The 15,817-nt window shown below is 39.3% G+C and overlaps 1 protein-coding gene across 3 annotated transcripts in view; it reads right to left on the bottom strand.

The window, feature by feature from the left end:
- Positions 1-6,310, bottom strand: part of PCMTD1 (protein-L-isoaspartate (D-aspartate) O-methyltransferase domain containing 1) — a 41,435-nt gene extending 35,125 nt beyond the window's left edge. For all 3 annotated transcript variants that reach the window (XM_084282286.1, XM_084282287.1, XM_084282288.1), the window contains exon 1: positions 6,123-6,310. The gene's annotated coding sequence lies outside the window, so the exon portion shown is untranslated. The remainder of the gene's footprint in view (positions 1-6,122) is intronic.
- Positions 6,311-15,817: the final 9,507 nt, after the last annotated feature.

Here is a 15,817-nt window from a genome sequence, read left to right as displayed (position 1 = left end):
TTCTCATTTTCTCCCCACCACAATCTTAATTCCTCTTTCAGTGTTAAAGCAACCACTTATAGGAATCTAGCCTTTCATTTGGGACAGGGACACCACAGGCATACAAATTTCTGTATGTAAGTCCCTAGCTGATTATTACCATTAACAATTCCAATGACTGTCAGACTTTACTGATGGAAGCCACGTATCAATGCAGTTATCTCCTCTTGGAGAAGCATCTTTGGAGGTACTTTTGAAACAAGCATGAATAAAGAATTAAGACATCACCTCTGAGATGTTCTCTAGGATTTAGTTCCCTTTCACTCCTGAAGACAGAAACTGATGTCCAGTATATATTTTTTTTTTAAACTTGAAGACTGTGACATTCACACACACATTCACGAATGTCACGCACAGTGACATTCAGACACACACATATTTTGTATCTGCTGTATTACCTCACTATATCTTAAGTTGGTATTACGTAAGAACCCTGACTTGATTGTACCTCTTACCTCTAAATCTACTGACAGAGGTAGGTAGGTATCAACTGAAAAAAAAAATTGCCAATGACAGTCAAATGCCTCCTGACTGAACATCATCCAGTATTACAGAGTTGTTGCTACTCATTCTGAAAACAGTTTTTGCATTTGCCATTAGAAATATGCACCTATCATTAAGGACAATAATAAGCCAATCGTTAAAAATGTAAGGAAGAAACAATCATGACTGACAGGTTAAATAAGCATTTCTATTTAGCAATTATGCAAATAAAAGCTTTTGTAATAACAAACTGTTGATACTTGACATGTGATTCAGGTGCTTAAACACAGACCTCTAGTATTATTGCAGATGCTCACACTAACTATAGGCTACTCAGGCTATGATAGCAACAATTACTGTTAAGTAATGCAACGGAAATCGCTTCTGCACACATCCTGTCCTTGCTTCCCTCTGAGTATGCGAGAAGAGTTGCTGCCGCTGGGTGATTTAAGACCCTTAGAAAAGAAAAAAAACAAACTGCTAGTGACTGAGGGAATGGGTCCTTCGAAATGAAGTGGCAGTTGAGTCTGGAAAAGTAACCAGGTAAGTTAAAATATCATCAGCCAAAAGATCTGTAAGTCAAGAGACCAAAAGAAAATAACCTGGAGGCATTCCAGATCCTGTGAGCAAACTAAATACAGTCACTACACAGGCTGGTTGTGCATGTGTGTATATATAAATATATTTTTTATATATATATTAAAATACAATCTCCGGTAAGGCATGCCTGTTAGCAGCCTAGACAAAAGTTATCCTTTTTCTAACTGCTAGGCTACTTCTATCTGGATTTATCCTGCCTGTCACTTTTTATTCCCAAGTTTCATAAAAATTTAAGCCTTCAGTAGACCCTCTGTCATACTTAACAGCTCACTCCCCATATAACAACACTAGACATCTATTTGAAGGTGCTATAAACACCCTTCTATACCTGCAATGTGAAACTATTTTCTTTACAAGCTTTCAGGCTCTACATTTCACTATCAAACTACTTGCTCCCTAAACCCAAGTTTCTAAACAGCATTTTTAAACAGTAATTCTATTTTTCTTCCTGTACACCCTAAAAACACCGCAAATCAAGTTAAACATTTGTTTTGTGAACCCACAGTGATCAAATATTACCTTGAGAAAACGTGCAGTGAAATACAGCATTTTAAATAGAGGGTTATGATTTCTTAAGTCACATTAATGACATTCCAGGTACCTTAACCTCAAACTCCCTACAATTCATACAACTCAGTATTCTGCATTTAGAACAAAATAGGTTTTTATATCTTTTCTTCACTGAACTATACAAAATAAAGCTGAACTCAAAAACTAGACTTCATTACATGCATCTTCTAAGCACTGGGCTCCAAGCATTGAACTGTCACATGGCAGCCTTCTAACTAGAGGAGCAGTTTATTCCTGTTTCATGGTCACCTCCCCAACCCAGAACTCCCCCACACGAGAAAGCACCAGAATGTGTAGCCCAGAGTTACCATGGTGACTTCCTGATGTCACCTCTGAACTATTTTGGGGCTGTAGGGTTTGGGTGGTTTTTTTTAACTGCTCTATGGTTACTTCTAAAACACTGTTTTCCTCCTAACAACGAGGGAGGATTTGTGTTTATGTATCATTTTAAAGGACTGATAAAACTACTTGAGAAGTCACATACCTATTGTAGTCGCAATGTACAAGTGATGGACACCTCAGTTTCTTTCTAGTTACAACTTCAAACACTCCTTGCATTCAGAACTAAATTCCTCTGGATTAACCACCATTTTCAAAGGTATCTTTGCTTTCAGTTTACTTTTACTTGTTACCTTAAAATTTTCCTACAAGCTTCTAATCATCTTGCAATTCAGATTTCTGTAGATTTTTAAAAAGAATTGACATGCAGTTGTCAGGATTTCAGGCTCTTTGTGATGAGTTAACAGCACTGCCAACTTTGCAGTAGCAACACTAACTCTGAAGCAAGAAGTTGGCATGATGTACCAGGAGGACAAAAAGGAGAGAAAATTAACACTACTGTTCTGAACAGCAGCCAGATAATCCTTCAATCCTGAAAAAAAAAAAAAAAAAGATACTCAACATCCTAAACTGCTACAAATTCTGTCCTTTCTTTCTTCAACACTCAGAAGCCCAGCCCAATTTTCTTAAACAGAACAGCAAGAACTGCTTTAAGGGCTTGCAGTCAGCAGGCCTAAAGCCTCTAATTAACATCCAGAATACACAAATAAGCCTAAGAGGAAATGGAGCACAGTAGTTATTTCCAGATGTTTCAATGTAATTATATCCACGTTATTTAATATAAACTCCCTAAAACTCCATAAAAGAAGAGGTAAAAAGTGAAAAAGTGCAATCACACGTCTGCAAAGCAAACATTAGAGTTCTCCTTCAGAAAAACCCTATACTCTGGTTCTAGAAGAAGAGGCACACCAATCTACCTGATCTACCTCTGACCCTACCAGAAGGCTCCTAGAGCACCTTTAGGCAAGTCACATCCCTAAATATTCATTTGCAAAACAAGATGGCACACATTCTTCCCACCTTAGGTTTGAAGAAACTATATTCTAAGTAGGAAAAATGAGTAAGATAGTATTCGGTGATGTTTGCATCTGAAACTGCCAAGCACTGTAAATTTCAAAGCACTTTTCTTACACAGAAGTAACTCATGATCAGCTAGAGAATCACTTGCAGTTCAAACAGCACAGTAAAACAGAGCTTTAATCTCTATTTTACACAAAATCCTACTGACTTGGAAACATGGTAGGAAATGAAAGGAGCGGGTACATGTAAAGATGTTTCTCCTCCAGAACACTGACTGTATTCTCAGTTACTTCCTACCATCCACTGAAGACTTCAATAAATATTCCTATACTGCCCATCTATTTCAGAATTACTTTTATTGCATTTGTCTTAAAAGTCTTAAAATTACTTGCATAAATGCTTCTGGAAGGCTGCATGGAAAAGTTATTTCGCCAGTATTAAATTTTTGGAATACCTTTGGAAGAAGCTGTATTACTAACCAGCTCTTGCAGCAAGAACCTGAAAATTTGTCCCTGTTTTACTCTTCTTTCAAGTTTGCCTAGAAAAGTTACAGGCAACGTGCTTTTTAGAGACTTCCACCTGCACCAATATCGTGCCTGACCCTACCTTTTACCTTCAGAACACACACACAGTCTCAAAGCAAGAGCTCTTCCAAGTTTATAGAAACTCAGCCAAGTAACTGCTCTGGTGCAGTCCAGCACAGGCATGGAAAACTACAATACATGTTTGGCAGCTAGGTTCTATTATTAGACTCCTGTAAGGCAGAAACCTCTTCGGAAGGAGCTGTTGCAGCTTGGGCAGTCATCAACAAGAAAACAGTAAGAATGACCAATCTGGCAAGATCCCAAATTCTTGCCGATCTGGACTATAAATACAGAAAGACTTCATAAATTAATAAATGTGGTGTTTCAGTATTGAAGCTGGCCGTTCAATTACTTGGAGCAAGTCACAACAAAAACAAAAAGGTTGAGGTTGCATGAAGAAAATCCACAGAGTAAGCCAATTAGGAGAGGCAGAAAAATTTTTACAAGACCTTTGATGTGAAGATTATGCAGGGAAGGCACCTTATCCTACACAAACCCAGAGACAGCATTTGGCTGTCCTGAGTGCAAGTTCAACATTATGTAATCATGCCCAGTTCTGCAGTTTTATGACGTTCTCCACACTGCAGACCTCCCAACAACATCCAATTGTTTTTCCTTGCATTTCTGAGGGACACTGACTTGTCAAGCACATCTGGCTGCATGTCCATCTCCAAAGCCCTCATTGTGGTTCTCTGACCTCCACAATGCACCTTATGTTCCAATCATTACCTTTATTCACCCAAATGCAGTTAAGATGGTGCTAGATCTTTCACACATTTGTCCGCCTACACACACAAAATGTTTTTCAAACTCTTCCAACAAATCAGGCATGAGTTCTGCAGAAAACAGCTCCATATATCCAAACCTGATCCATTCCAGAGATGGGCTATCCTGTACCCACAATGAAGTAAGGGGGGGAGAGGAAAAAAAAAAAATCAGATTATTATTCCTTCAGAAGAATAATACAAAGGCATCCTCACAACACTTTTATCTTATTTACTGACTTTAAGCATTAGATTTACCACGTTTTTGCAACCTGAAGGCTTTTTTTTTTTTTTAATACAGAGGGCACAGGAACAAAATGAATCAGTATCTTCATTATATCATTCAAGTGCTGATTATCCTCATCTGTGCACCTCCTCTGTGTGCCTGAGAGTTTACTGCTCATTATCAGAAGAAAACTTACTTCTTTGAAGAAGCTTGCAATTGAGCTGTGCTTAACTTTTACTTGACAGGATACTCAGTAAGAGGGAAGTACCTACGCAGCTACTAGTAAGTACCACAAGGACATAAACATTCTCAGCATACCGCAGCAGCTCCATCTCTTCTCTTACAGAGCCCCCAAAACTGTTTTCCTCCTTCTAACCAAGAAGGAGGGATCTCCCTCTCCACCCCAGCAGCTCACTTTCACCACAGGCGTTGTGTTTTGTGTTTTTTTTTTTTTTCCTGTTTTAGCTTCTCCCTTCTGCTGTCAAAGTCAGCGCTGCACAAACCAGGCCCCAGCTGCTGCCTGCGGATCCCACACACGCCAAGATTCCTCCCCTGGCTCCACAGCCAGCCGACAAGGGGACGGCGGGACGAGAGACAGGGCACAGCCGGGTGACGATGCTGAAGGGCACCCACCACAGCGAGCAGGAGGGAGAGGAGGCGGCCGGGTCCTGCTCCTCCTCCCGAGCAGGAGCACGGAGTAAACAGCGCCCTTATGGCGAAGCACCCTGACCCTACAAAACGCTGCCTCCTCCAGGACCCCACACGGCCCTCGGGCTGCTCACTCAGGCTCGGGGGAGGGGAGGCGAAGTCACCTCCCGTCCTCGCTGCGCTTCCCTGGTTAAAAATAAATAAATAAATAAATAAATAAATAAAAAGAGAGAGAAAGAAAAACAAACGCACCGGGAGGAGGAGGAGGAGGAGGAGGAGGCAGGGCACGGACCTCCTACACGGGACAGGCGAAGGCTGGAGCCCCCCCCCTCGAGCCCCGCACAGCCGCTGGAGACCCAAGGCAGCCCATTTTTTTTTTGGGGGGGGGGGGACCCAAGGCAGCCCAATTTTTTTGGGGGGGGGAACACAAATATTTTATTACGCAGCCGACGGAAGGACGGGGGAGGGTTGGGGGGGGGAGGAGGCGGCACGGGCTGCTGAGGGCGTGCGCAGGCGAGCCCCGTCCCGGACCTTCCCCCAGCCCCCCCCCCCACCAAAGGGGGCAGGCTCTGCACGAAAACAACCACCCCCCAAGTCCCCAAAATCCCAGTTTTTCTCCCCAAAATCCAACACCCCTCAAAACAAAACAAAACAAAAAAAGAAAAAAAAAGAAAAAAACGCGCCTGCGCGCGGGGCCAACGGACAATAGGCAACAACGCTCCCTTTTTTTTGGGGGGGGTTCTTCCCCTTCACCCCCCCCCCCCCAGCTCTCACACGGTGACCCCCAGAGAAACCCCACACGCACCCCGGGTCCCCCTTCCCTTGCGCCCCCCGACCCCCAGCACTCACCCGGCCCGCCAGGGGACGGTCAGAGCCGCTGCGGTGGAGCCGCGGGGGGCTGTCGCCTGCCGCGTGTGCGTGAGGGGGAGAGAAGGGAAGGGCAGCGTTTGGGGGTGCCGGAGGTGCCCCCCTTTGGGGCCGAGGAGCGGGGCGGCCGCCGCTGTTTGTTGGTGTGAGACGGCGCCGCCGGGGGAGGAGGGGCCCCAACAGCTGAGAGGATGTAAACAGAAGGGCACGTGACCGGCCCCTCCGCGCCGGCTCTCAGAGGAGAGGGGAAGGCAAAGGGGGGGGGGTTGGATTCGGCCCGCGATTGGCGGCGCTCGGAGAGAGCGAGGGCCAATGGGAGGCTTCGCCTTGGCGGTTGTCGTCATCAGTCGCTGGGGCACGAGGGGATGCTTCCCTCCGCCGGCCGAGCCCCCGCGGCGCTGCCCGGCCCCGGAGCGGGGAACGGGGCAAAACGGCAAAATTTAGCATTTTAGGAGAGGTCCCAGGGAGTTTGGGAAAGGAGGAAGGGCTGTGGATTCAGGGTTATCAAATGCACGGTGTTCTGGTGCAACACTACGTTCCTACGGACCCACTGTTCGAGCATGTTTTGTTTTTATTTATTTTTTTTTTTTTTTTAATGGATTTAAGGCCACCGGGATATGAAACCTGAAGGTCCTGAGCTGATGTTACGATTAAAACAGCGGCTTTGGTACCTCGGTGACATTTAGGGTGATAATTTAATCTGGAGCAGTTTAAGCATCGAGAGTCTTGCCACATGCAAGCGAGAGGCGTAAGGTTTTGAGCTGTAGCCAGCGTTTGAGTACTGGTGGAACAGGATTTCTAAAAGTCCTGAGACATGAGCTACACCGAAATGTAGCTGTTAAGAGCCCGGGAGTGAGTTGGGGGCCTTAGAGGGGATAGGTAATGCCCACAGCACACAATTAAAGTGGAAGAACTTTTGGACAGATTTGTAAGTGTGTACAATGTCCTGCCTATTGGGCGTGTGATCTCCTGCTTTTCATTCCCTCTCTTTCCATCATATTCCTAGATCTGCTCACATATAGCCCACACATCCCCGTTACCTGCCAGACAAAATGCACTTAATCAATATTCACTCAGGACAGAAGTTGTGTCCATATTTTGCTCATTTGATTTTAAGGACATTTTCTGATAGCTGTTTTCCTTACGGATTACAATGAACCGAAGATACAAAAGAACTAATAATATTGTTTTCTTTCCATTTGCAGTGCACATGAGCATCAGATTAGGAAGGTCATTGAGCCCTCCTCTCTCAAAGCTGAAAAGAAACTTCAATATTGAGGTCTAACAGAAAATTCTACCCAGTCAATTATGGTTCAACTAATGCCTTATCCATCTTCAAACCAGAAGTAAGGTGCATATTTTCTGTTGCAGTAACTTGGGTCTTGATGAGAAGCTCTTAATTAAAGCACAGTGAACATAAAACAACATTTATTTAAACTAATGTGCCCCCTAAACTTCATTATTCTTTCAAAGTGTTTTTTGTTTGTTTGTTTTTTTGTTTTCTATTTATTTTCTGTGCAGATTTAACCATTACTTATTCTTTCAGTATTTTGTCCTGATGTTCTGTTATTTTTTTAATGATCGTACAAATAAAGTATGAAATAGGTGACAGGCTCCAGTTTGTCTTCATTCTCTGCACGTCAATTTATGATGAAAACTATTCCAAATAAAGATGATGTCATATATATTGAGTAGTTAGGCATACTGAATTTCTTATGTACATACAAAAATGTTACTCCTTAGACTAAAACAGCATTTTGGCCTTCCTAAAAATGGCAGTAGCTTAGAAATAGAATGAGACAAACAGCATTAATTAGATATAGTCCTCTTAACTCAAAAGTAACAATGTATAATTTACGGTGTTTATATTTTTGTGCACATCTCAGATTATGAAAACCATTTATATATATCAATGCATTTAAAATGGTTTCCCTTGAGTCAGTTTCAACTTTATGTTCTGAGGTACTGAATAATTTTCAAGTATTTTCATATGCTTTGGGAGATATATATATAAAAATAAAATAAAAAAAACTTTATTTTATTTTTTTTTCAGAGATATTCAGTTGTCAAAATGGCCTCTAAAGATTGACCTTGTAAGATTTTTGACCAAGTTTTAGCTGACAGCATTCAAAATATTTTTGATGTTCTGCAATGCAGTCTAATAAAGTTATAACATTATAATGTTCTGTTCGATTTCTTAAGGTTTGTATTTCTTAGGTATTACCCCTACCAAGTAAGAATTTTTTTCCTCCCTATGGAAAGCTACAGGAAAGAGAAGAACATAGAAGACCCACCTTTAAGCTCTATTTCTATGTCAATTACGTCACATTATGGTGCATGCATTTGAATGTTGACACAGATTTTTAGACAACACTGAAAACTTAAAAAATGTCATTTTGAAACAGTGATCATTTTAGGATGCTGCCATTTTCTGTAGTTAATGAAAACAGATTTTACAGGTAATTTTTTTTTTCCTTTTGCATTGACTTTTCTAGATGTGTAAAAAAGACATATAGTACAAAGGCATAGAAACAAACCCTAAAGTAGGTGTTTTAACTAAGACTATTTAATGTGTGAGCTACCAGCCATTTGTTTTATCTACTGATGAACATCAGAAGTACTGCTCTGAATTCCAGCACTTGACTTCCTCAATCACAGTTGTTATAGCTAGTGTCTAGTTATATAGAGCTTTAGTTAGCTCAAGAAAAATAATGAAGAAGTAATTGATCGTGGCCCTGAAATCCAAAAAAATATAATTCCTTCTTTATGGAAAGTACATGTATCTGAGTTTTCAACTGATGCTTTACGAAGGGAATAAAATTAAATTAAATCAGGATGTAGTATTGGGTCTGCACGAGTCTGAAAAAGACACGTAAGAAGCACCCCCCAGGAAGTAATAAAATAGAGATGAACCAACGTAGAATATAAATTATAACTAAAATACTATGGGAATCTAATTATCCAAAAATACATGAAACTAAAGCTAAATTTCTGTTTAAAGCATAATCCATAGGTATTCCCTATATATTCAGATGAACTGGCTTGAGTGAGATGATACAAAGATCTAGGTAAGTAGTACTTGATAATATATCATAATTTTTGTTACATCTTCTTGTTTGAAAGTTGTTTTTAAAATAATAGAAATGTTAAGATCTTCCAATCCAGCAGGACCACTTGTTAGCGATCCAATGGAATGAAGTAATTGTGAAAGATATAGTATTGCCAACTCTTGCAAATTTAATGCTTTCTAACATTTTCCCTTATTGAGAATGATCATCATCTTCCATTATGCCAGTGAAGCATGAACGAAAAGTTGGCCTCAAAGAGATGGCAGCACCAGAGTTTTTGGAGTTAATGGTAGTTACTGTCTCTGTCTCCTTTATTGTCATTAGAGGCGCAAGGCATGGCCAATGTAGCATGGCCATTAGAAATTTAAAATGTTGAAGAACTCTGGACAAATAGTTTCACAAAGAGCAGCCATACATAAGATAAGAAGAATTCATTATTTTCTGAACTTACGGTTAGTCCAATATTTAGATTGATTTGAAGATCAGAAGCTGCTGCTTTCCTTCTGTTCTGCAACATAAAAATAGTGTCTTCATACTAGAAACTACACCAAAAGCTGATATATTTTTAATTTATGTTTAAGTGTTGTAACTTGGGGCAACTCTTTGAAGTATGATATCCTGTTTCTCATTTGTTTTGTGTGTAATTTTTTTCTCAAGTTTCCACAATTAGACTTCCTTCCCCCAATCTAATCTCACTTTTCTTTTTTGTTTCATCTTTAATTATCAGGCACTTTAAAATTACAGTAGACTTTTCAGTCTGTTTGGTATGCCTTTTGCTTCTGATATTCTTGCCTTAATATAGTATATAAATTAAGCTCATTTTTATGTTGTTGTTTTGTTTTGTTTTTCTGTCATTGCCTTCTTTTATTTTTGGTGACCTTTCTTGACAAGCATTGATTGTCCATTTTATAGGCATAGAGCACACAGAGCATGGCTGTGTAAGTAGAAGATACACTTCTTGGATATTGTTTTCTGTTCCCTGTAGTACATACTGCTTCTGGAAAGAGGGTACAGTGAACATGTACTTCAAACTGTATCCTATATTGTCAATGACATAGCCTGTGTCAGGAAGAAGGCTTTGAAATTCAGCAGAGCTGCAGTGTCTTTCTTCTGTCTTGAAGATTCGGTCTTCCCACATTAGTATCTTGTCTCAGAACAAAAAATACTGTACTCCCGAAAATATTTCAAACAATACAGAGGGAAACGTAATAACTTCTAGAAAGCAGTTTATTTTACCCCAAATGTTTGGCCTATCTATCTTACTTTTAGAATGTTTTATGTATTTTTTTTTTCCTTCCCAGAGACTGGAATATACTTTTTGTATCTCTCATCTGTATCTCAGCAGTTATAATGTCACTTCCAAAGATTTATGGTGAGTACTGTTCCAGTTCCCAGGAAGGCCGATGAGGTCCCACAGTGCGCCAAAGCCAAGCAGAGTCTGTTCTGTTGCATATACACCACCAACCCACTGACAGTTAAACTCTAAGGGAGTAGTCTGACTACATGGTCCTGTGTCAGGTCGTAACCTCCAGCTCCAATGCATTAGCAAAACATCCAGCTGGCTCTGTATGATGTTGTTGTGGTCCTCTGAAACAGGAATGCAGCTACACTGCTTTCAGGTGTGCCCTGGCTCTGGAAGTAGTTTAGTCACATTTGGAGGGTGCTGCTTTTACAGATGAAACTTGATAGATCTCACCTGTAAGGCTGGTGAGATCCACATGTGCAAGCTGTAGTGTTTCTATATCTTGGGCCTCTTTGCTTTGCAGTTTGGGTAAAAACTAACAGTCGTTGTCTGTTTTTTGGTTAACAGTCTTAGATAAAAGTGTTTGTATGCTGATCATGCTTAAGACCAGAGTAACGAACGTCTCCCAAAGGCTCCAAAGCTAGTTGATTGAAAGAGGTACCTTTAAAAAGGGTGATTTTTTTTTGTTGTGTCTCCGAGTAAGCAGGAATAGCAGTGATATTTACCTAAAGTGATTTATCAGCATAAATCAGGATGGCAGAGCACAGGAGGTTTTTTCATTTACATGTAGCACAGGGTTCTCTGTTAAGGTAGTGTTACCATTCTCAGGTCCCCTGGAGCAGTCACGTTGGCAGTGCTCCTTGCTGGGTGTGGGCAAAGGGTGGCACACACCTTTTGGGAAGAAGTATTATTTTAGCTGCCAGAACATATGTTATGCTCAGTTTGTATTTTGAAACGTTGAAAATACATGCTAGAAATATATATATATGTATATTTTTAACTGAAAGATGAAATAAAACCAAATCTGTGGCCACAGTCATTGGTCTTGATATACCACTTATGATCTGCTGTTTGACCTTCTGATTATTTTTCTAGTTTATTACTCATGCCTTCATCTTCTTTTCTTCTGTTAGGAACCAACCTAGGATCATAACAATGGAAGGGTTCCAGTAGTCTGTAATCACTGATAATTATATAACCAAAATCAAGATCAATAAAATGTAAAAAAATAAAAATTAGAATTTGTTACCAAGTCAAGTGTTTGTCTTTCAGATCTCATCTGTAGAATTTACCTATTCATCTGTATGATATTTTACAAATAATAGCGTATTTTAAGCCAAACATTATGAATACTTTCATTACATATTTTTTCCATGTTCCCTAATGGGTAAAGAAATGTCTTCCTTCAGTGTTTCTCCTTTCATCCATTTGTAACTTGTCACAGAGGTATATTAGTATACAACATGAATATTTCAGCAGAAAGTGTCACCTCTGTCCTACTCATGGATTGTAAACTGTAAGCACGAGACATTCTCCATGAAGATATGTTGATTTGTCTCTAGCTGTAACTGACAGTGAGTCAACAACAGATTTTGTGTCATTCTTTGCTTAAATCAAGAGGGTGTTTTGCTAAATTTATGATGTTATTTTCTTTAGAAGCAACACAGCATTTCAAACTGAGAAAAATTATATGCCACCATGATTAATACTTTGAAGCCAAACAGTTGATGAGCTTCCCTTGAATGAGTCACTATTAAAAGGAAGTTACTATATTTTGCATCTTAAATAATCGCTCAATTTTATTCTGAAATAATAAGTGTTGGGAGATTTCCTGTTTTTTTTTGTTTTGTTTTGTTTTTTCTGATTTTTGTTAATCAAATATGGAACAATATATAATTTCATTTATATAAATTAACTTGTAGAGCCACTCTTCTTGTGTATGAGCTAATAATACATTATCATTAATCCTCTTAAGGATAGTCAACTGGCTTCTGTGCGATAATTTAAGAGGCTTTTAAGTCCAGTCATTCACTTAGAGTTAGCTATCTGTTTCTTACATGCTGCTTTTAAGTAGGAAAGATGAAAAAAGCTATCAGTATGTTGCAAATTTGTCAAAAATCCACATCTCTCTTCATTTCTAACACATTTAATATTTTGGCAAAGTGAGAAGGTTAACTTTTTTCCTATGAAGATTTAAATCTTTTAAACAATAGAATTCAGTTGTTATACATATTATGTTAATCTTGTTTTGGATGTATAAAACCCTCCTTTGCCATTGTTATAATTACTTGAATATGGATACAGAGAACAATATGCATATCAGTGAACTACATAGCAGTAGCAGGGGGTTACTTCCATGACTTTATGGGATGTAAAAGTAGGTAGGAGAAGATAAAGAGTGAAGTGAAGTAGATGGGTAAAGGGACAAGGCAGGGAAGAGAAGAAAGAGATTATGACATGCAACTGGGTTTGAGAAGTTACAGAAGATTGCAGAAAATAGCTAATGAGAACAGTGTAAACAAAGCTCAAAAACACAACTTTTTTTTTTTCTCTTCCTGACTACACAAATCTCTTTGGTCATTTCTGCAGCTTTCTACTATCACTAAGTGCAGGATATTTTCTGTCTGCAGCCTTTTTCATACAGGGAGATATAGACTGAGTTACAGCTAGGCCATAGTGTCTGTATCATGGAAAAAGTGTCACTAGCATATTTTGGGAAGGCTCTGGAAAGAAAGAGTATGCAAAGAAGGAAAAGAATTTAAAAAAAAAGACATTGAAGGCAACATCTTGTAAGAGGTATACTGATAGTGAGAATGGTAGACTTGGGCACCTCCTTGCATGCCTATTTGTGTGATATGCTGAACACTTTCAAGTGACTGACTTTTAAGAGAAATTCCCTTCTGACAGTCATGATGGCCCTTGAACTTACACCAGAGCAGGGGTGTGCTTAAGGTATGTCAGGGCAAGCCAGGACCATGGAATGTACCCTTCACTGATGGGGAACAGTGGACGTGGTGCTTGGGGACGTGGTTTAGTGGGTGACATTGGTGGTAGAGGGTATGGTTGGACCAGATGACCTTGAAGGTCTTTTCCAACCTTAATGATTCAGTGATTCAGTGATTCAGTCCAATACCACCTGAGCTAAATAAGCAAAGCAGAGTGGTGCAGCAACAGCTCCTGTGAACAACCCATCAATCACAAGACAAGGCAACAAGCCAGAACTAAGAAGGTGAATGCAGGAAGTCGAAACAATTTAGGGATGGATATATGTATACTTTAGGTATACTTGCACTGTACAGCAGCCTGAGTATAAATGAATCTCCAGGGGCCATGGGCAGGGTTTGTGAGTGGAGGTCCCAGGTGGGCCTGCTAAGGCCAATGAGTGCATTTAGCCCTGATATTGAGCTTTTCAAAATATTGAGCCCAAATTAAGCTCTTTCACAGGTTAACTTGACAGGCCAAACTTTGCAGTGAATATGTCAATGTATAATAACCAGATTAACTTTGTACTGGCTAGTCATGTTTAAGGTCCACTGAAAACAAAAAGCAACAAACAAACAAACAAACAAAAACCCACCACATTATTTTAGATGATCTGTTGTGGTCAAAAAAAAAAAAAAAAAAGTTTGTGATTTTTTTCATTTGTTTTATTTGGCCTAACACATAAATCTTACTGTGCGAGACAAGGACAAATAAGCAGACCATTGTTAATGTATGTTAAGCCTTGACTTAGGCTAGCATTTTCTTATTGCATGCTGCTAATAGTGAAAGACCTTGTTAAAGCCAACTCATTCTAATGTGCAACAACAGGAATGAACATTTTGTACTCCAGGTCTGAATAAGTGTCTAAGCCTCTAAATCATATGGAAGATCCTATCATCCTGATTCATCACAGTTCTCAAATTTCTACCAAGCCAAAAAAGTGAAAAACTAAGTAATCAAATATTTGACAAAAACAAAACAAAACAAAAAACCTATAAATCTTCATAGGGATTGAAGGCCCTTAACTGTTCTAGTCAATCTCTTTTTAACTTTTCACAGAATTTACATGAAAAGAAAAGCTCCACTAAAGAAAACCTAGGTATAGGAGAGAAAGATTTACTTGACTGGCTTTTTGAATAGTGTGCAAGTTAGTCAGTCTGATGAAGTCAGTAGCTTCTCATCAAGTAAAATAGTAGCTTCCAATCTATGGGAATACATATAAATAAGCATGTAAAATAGCTAAAACTTTCATAGCAAATTAAATTATTTGGGATCCAACTGGGCAACTGGGTTCATGTGGTTTCTTCAGATACATAGGTATTAAGAGTAAAATTATATACGGGTATAGCATACGTATAAAAAACAACAATAACAACAAAAAAAGCCCAAAGCTACAACTATTTAGTCACATTCCCCTTTGTTCACACATATATTTTATTATAAAATATTTATATGAAGACTACTGCATAGCTTCATATATTGTATGATTCCCTTCAACCTTCAGAAAAGTTGTCAGATTCTTTAGAAGATGATTTAGGAATAAATAAATAAAAGTAATTGCAGTCATTTCCTGAACCTCAGTTGTGAAGAGGAGGTGGTAGAAGTGTCTTATTTTTGTGGAATAATGCACTAGAAACATATTTTAGAAAACCACAGAGAAAGATGCATCATAGACATCAAAGAGCTGTTCTGAATAATTTTACAAATGGCACACTTTCTTAGACTCTTGTTTAGGATTTTTTTTCTCTTCTGTTATGACAGAGAAGCAGCTTTAGGCATTGCTAAGTCCAGCTTTGTCCCAGATCCTGGAAAATTTGTGTGACATTTCTTATTTGGAACTTATGGGCTTTTGACCATTAGGGTGGCTTCAATTCCTTGTATAATATGTGTGAGGCTGCTGTTAGATGATCATCTAGCCAAGTGAGACCCCAAGGCTTTTTTTTTTTTGGCCTTTCATTTGCTGCTGTCTTTATTATTACTGACATTAACGAAGTCAATGCATTACTTTTCCTTATTCTGGCTTTCTACCCAGTAGCCAGGAAGAATCATTGCAGAAGAAGTAGTAGAAGAACGGTAGTTCTTCTTTCTTCTTGTGATTGTAAGAACCATCTAATGACCTTCATTTAAGTCATTCACTGACCTCCTTCAAACCTTAAAACTAATTTATTTTTTCATAGGCTAATCAGTTTCTGGCAACAGAAACAAAGTACATGCTTGTAGTGTTTGTGTAGCTTTTCTTAACTAATTTAGCTGTTGCAGAGGAGCGACACCATTCATCTCAATCAGATCCTGGAAATCAAAACACAATCAGATGCTGATGATCTAAGCCATAATAAGTACTTGATTTGTGACTCTGAGCTGTAGGGAACTGTAATGGCTGAAGA

This window comes from Netta rufina, assembly GCF_964035555.1.
Source record: "Netta rufina genome assembly, chromosome: 2".
In the NCBI taxonomy this organism is placed as follows: Eukaryota; Metazoa; Chordata; class Aves; order Anseriformes; family Anatidae; genus Netta; species Netta rufina.
Note: the sequence above shows the minus strand (reverse complement) of the source record. Positions and strands in the feature narration are given on the sequence as shown.